The following is a 5,750-nucleotide window of genomic DNA, read 5'->3' as shown; positions in this document are numbered from 1 at the left end:
GCTTGCTTTGGTTTAGATTTTACAACTGGCCCCTTTTGGGAAGGACCAGAGGTTGGTATTTCTTGTGGCTGTTGAGAGGAGGATGGTAAATTCTCATCAGAGAAGAGTGAGCCATATTTATCCGGCATTGCCAGCTTCAACTTATCCTGCACAGTTACAGGTATGGCAAAAATGGGCAGTTGGGGTTTCTTACTGTCCTTTTTAATTAAATCAGAGAAAGCTCTTTTTGTAATTTTGAAGGGTGGTTCAGTGTCAGTATCAGGAATAGGTACCAGAGGATAACAATATGAGAAAATAAGCTGACAAAATCTAGCAAAGTAGATAGTATTTTCATCCTCTAATCTCCTATCACCAATAAATCTCAAGATATAAGGAGCAATATCAAAGTTGAGATTATGAATCAGAGCATACCCAATTTGCTGACTGAAGAGTGGGATTGCATCATAGTTGCTGCATTTATTTCCAAAAGCCCTGGTGATACAGTCGTAGTAGAAACTCCATTCTTTGCAGAGACAAGGGCGCTTGAGTTCCCCCATCTTGTCAGTGTTACCAGAGTATCCAAAGAATTGCATCATATCCTTCAGAGTTTGGGTGCTGACAGAGCTATGATATTTGGAATGCTCTGGAAGGTGAAGAGCCTTTCTTACTGTTTCAGGAGTGATAATATACTCCTGACCATCATATATGCATGTCAAAGATGGTGATCCATGTTCACCACCATCATTGTATCTTGCTGAGCGCCAGAGTGAGAGAACTTGTGCTGGAAAAATCACCTCTGGTTGTGTAAGTGCATACATGAGCTCACTATGAGCCAGATAGTCCTGAATGAGATGGAACTCGCTTGGAGCTTCAGCGTTTGACAGGATTGCAGCATAGTTGTTGGTGACGAACTTGGCACCATTATATTCAAAAGCTTTGGTCGACATTTTCTGAAAAATCAAGAGAATAGTGAGGTGTAGATAAGGTGTTTGATGAAATGCGCACAAGAGTTTTTTGAAACGATTATCAGAGAGAGAGAGAGAGTGATTAATTGTGTGAAATAATGAAAAATTTCAATTTCTGACAATATATATGTATGTACGCATGCGGGTGAGATATAAGCGCTGTAGTGGGGCACGTGGCAAGCGCTTAACGGTAAAAAAAATGGTAGTGGAGCAGTAATAATGAGTGCGTGTGAATCTGAACAAATGTGCACCATTTACCAATAAAACACAAATAATTACCGTGTTTTTCTCCACTCAGGAATACCAATGGATTTTCTACCGTTTGATAATTAAAAACTAATATTATCTGACCAAAATAATTATTTTAACTCGGACTTTGATCAGAGGCTGACCATTGACCAGAGTTTAAATAAATGACTTATTAAGTGACAAATGAACGAAAGATTATTGAATCTTGTAATGGAGAGAGATAAATATTCAAGGTCTAAACAACACTTGCTCCTCAGAGTTTGCAAATATTTATTGAACTCTAGTCAAAAATTACTCGAAGCCAAAAAAATTGTTAATCACAGAAGTGGAGTGAGGTGTGTGTTAACATGAATATTCTAATGTCACAGAGATTGTCAAATTTCTTAACTAATATTAGAAAGACTCAGATTATTAGAAAATTGTTTAGTCATCTCATAAGCCGAGTTTCTCAAGTTATGGATCAGAGTAAACTTATTTCTTCTCTTTGGAATCACAAATGTCTTTTGAAAGGGAACTCCTCATGGTAAGTGAGTCATAACCTTTATTTGACTTTTTGTTTTCTCAGAGTATTTCTCCAGTAATCAGAGAATGTGAAAAGTCACCAAAAAATTGTTTCAATTTTTGATGCATTTGCTTAATACCAGCAGTGCACTTGGTTCTTTCCTTTCACAAATTTTCTAAGATCTCAAAGGAGTACCTGAGATTATTTCTTTTGTTTTTTTTTTTTTTGATTTTCTTTACTGAGAAGAAATTTCTTGAGGACCCATAACTGAGTTGTCTTAACTCTTAGCTTAGAAGAGGAATAAATCAGATTCTTTTCTGAGTACATGTCTAATATTTAAGAAGTAAGACAATCTAGGTGACAGAATTAACTCATGTGTTATGTGTTAAAGATTTCCACAGCTGTAATATCACAAAATTCAGACTTTAGAGAGGCTTATGACTAAATTCAGTTAAGTGCAACATATTCTTCACAGGACTCTCTTTCATCATGAAAAATTCAAGTCATCAGAGTTTGTCGGGTCAGAGTTTAAATATCAGAGTTTATCAAATCAGAGTATAATCATCAGAGTCTGAATGGAGAATAACAGATGCAGTTGCAGATAAGATTTATAACAACAAATACTGACAGATAAAGTGTTTGTGCAATGTGTCAGAGTTTAGAGAGGACCAGAGATCATCCCTAATTCGTTTACAAGCCTTGTAAAAGTTGCTTCAGCCAATGGTTTGGTGAATATATCTGCCAACTGCTGATCTGTTGGAACAAAGTGTAGCTCCACTGTTCCTTCCATCACATGTTCTCTGATAAAATGATACCTTATGCTGATGTGCTTGGTCATAGAATGCTGTACTGGATTTCCTGTCATGGCAATAGCACTTTGGTTATCACAATAAATAGGAATTTGAGTCAGAGTTAACCCATAGTCCAGTAGCTGATTCTTCATCCATAAAATCTGAGCACAGCAGCTTCCTGCAGCAATATACTCTGCTTCTGCAGTGGATGTGGAGATAGATTTTTGTTTCTTACTAAACCAAGAAACTAATCTTCCTCCTAGAAATTGACAGCTCCCACTTGTACTTTTTCTGTCTATTTTGCATCCTGCAAAATCTGCATCAGAGTAACCAATCAGTGTAAAGTCTGATTCTCTGGGATACCAGAGTCCCATCTCAATTGTTCCTTTGAGATATTTGAAAATCCTTTTGACTGCTACAAGGTGTGGTTCTCTTGGATCTGCTTGAAATCTTGCACAGAGACAGGTTGCAAACATGATATCAGGTCTACTAGCAGTCAGATATAGGAGTGAGCCTATCATACCTCTGTAGTTAGTAATTTCTACTGGTGAACCAGTATCTTTATCTAACTTAGTGGCAGTTGCCATTGGAGTGGTAGCAGCTGAGCTATCCTGCATGCCAAATTTCTTTAGCAGGTTCTTGGTATATTTAGACTGATTAATGAAAATTCCTTCATCAGTCTGTTTAACTTGAAGTCCCAAAAAATAGCTCATTTCCCCCATCATGCTCATCTGATATCTAGACTGCATAAGCTTTGAGAATCTCTCACAGAGTTTAGGATTAGTAGACCCAAAAATAATATCATCTACATAGACTTGAACTAATAGCAGATCATTACCATGGTTGAGATAAAAAAGAGTTTTATCAATTGTACCTCTGTTGAAACCACTGTCCAAAAGAAATTGAGCCAGAGTTTCATACCATGCTCTAGGTGCTTGCTTTAGTCCATACAGTGCTTTATCCAATCTGTAGACATGATCTGGAAATTTTGTGTCCACAAATCCTGGAGGTTGTTCAACATACACTTCTTCCTCCAGCTCCCCATTGAGAAAAGCACTCTTTACATCCATCTGAAACACTTTGAATTTCTTGTGTGCTGCATAAGCCAAGAAAATTCTGATTGCTTCCAATCTGGCAACTGGAGCAAAGGTCTCATCATAGTCAATTCCTTCTTGTTGAGAGTATCCTTTAGCTACCAGTCTGGCTTTATTTCTTGTAATTACACCATCACTGTCTGTTTTGTTCCTGAAAACCCATTTAGTACCAACTATTGATCTGTTCTTTGGTCTAGGTACAAGTGTCCAGACTTTATTTCTCTCAAATTCATTTAACTCCTCCTGCATTGCTGTTACCCAGTCTGCATCCTTTAAGGCTTCTTCCACTTTCTTTGGTTCTGTTTGAGATAAAAATGAATGAAATAGACACTCATTTGCTGTTGCAGTTCTGGTTTGTACTCCAGCATCTGGATCCCCAATAATCAGATCTGGTGTATGAGACTTAGTCCATTTTCTTTCATGTGGCAGTTGATTCCTGGAACTGGATCCTCCCCCATGATCCATGCCAGTATCATTTTGATTCTCTGATGCCTCTCCCCCATTATTCATGCTATCTTCATGAGCATTCTGAGTTTCTGATGCTCCCCCTGAAGATGTGTTCTCCTGATTCTCTGATGTAGAGTGATCAGAGTTTGAGGAGTCAGAATCAGAGTTTGTGTTTTCTGTCGAGTCTGCAACATTTTCATTCAGATTTTCATTTTGAAAGTGCTCCCCCTCAACATGTGCTTGAGGTTGATGATCAGAAGTGACATGTTCTGATATTGTCTCAGAGTCAGAGTTTATGGAATCAGAGAATGCATCTTCATCTTCAAATCTCAGTTGCTCATGATCTTCAAAATCTTCCATTCCAGTAATTTTCTTATCATCAAAGGACACATGAATGGATTCCATGATTACCCTTGTTCTCAGATTGTAAACTCTGAAGGCTTTTGTTGATAAAGGATAACCAACAAAAATTCCTTCATCAGCTTTTAAATCAAATTTAGTTAGCTGTTCAGGATGATTTTTCAGAACAAAACATTTACATCCAAAAATATGGAAGTATTTGAGATTTGGTTTTCTGCCTTTAACCATTTCAAATGGAGTTTTCCCATGTTTGTTGATCAGAGTTGCATTCTGTGTGAAACAGGCAGACTGCACAGCTTCAGCCCAGAAGTAGGTTGGTAACTTTGCTTCCTCCAACATGGTTCTAGCAGCTTCAATCAGTGTTCTGTTTTTCCTTTCTACAACACCATTTTGTTGAGGTGTTCCAGGTGCTGAAAATTCCTGTTTAATGCCATTTTCTTTACAGAACTCCTCCATTTTAAAATTCTTGAACTCAGTGCCATTATCACTTCTGATGATCTTTACTGCATCTTTAGAGATTTTGTTCAACTGTTTGACATGCTCAATCAATAAAGATGGTGTCTCATCCTTGCTGTGAAGAAAATATACCCATGTATATCTGGTAAATTCATCAACAATGACCAGAGTATATCTCTTCTTTGCAATGGACATTATATTGACTGGTCCAAAAAGATCAACATGCAGCAGATGATATGGCTCAAGAATTGAGGATTCAGTTTTACTTTTGAAGGAAGACTTCCTCTGTTTTGCTTTCTGACAGGAATCACAGAGTCCATCTGGAGTAAAAACTGATTTTGGAAGTCCTTTCACAAGATCTTTCTTCACAAGCTCATTTATATTGTTGAAGTTCAGGTGAGATAATTTCTTGTGCCAATTCCAGCTTTCTTCAATATTGGCTCTGCCAAGTAGACAGATTGCAGAGCTTTCAGAGTTTAAAGATAGCTTAGCTTCATAGATGTTGCCATGTCTGTATCCTTTCAGAACAACTTTTCCAGTTCCTTTACTAATGACCTCACAGTGTTCTTCCAAGAAATTGACATGATATCCTCTGTCACAGATTTGACTTATGCTCAGCAGATTGTGCTTAAGTCCTGAGACAAGAGCTACAGATTGAATGATGACATTTCCAAGATTGATATTGCCATATCCCAAAGTTTTCCCTATGTTGCCATCTCCATAAGAAACATTTGGGCCAGCCTTCTCCACAAAGTCTGATAGCAGGGCTTTATTTCCTGTCATATGTCCTGAGCATCCACTGTCCAGAACTAGGATGTTTTTCCTGTTGCCCTGCAATCACATACACAACTAATGTTTAGTTTTAAGGACCCAGACTTGCTTGGATCCTTTGTTCTTGTTAAGTTTG

Source organism: Daucus carota, chromosome 5 (assembly GCF_001625215.2).
Source record: "Daucus carota subsp. sativus chromosome 5, DH1 v3.0, whole genome shotgun sequence".
Lineage (NCBI taxonomy): Eukaryota > Viridiplantae > Streptophyta > Magnoliopsida > Apiales > Apiaceae > Daucus > Daucus carota.
Note: the sequence above shows the minus strand (reverse complement) of the source record.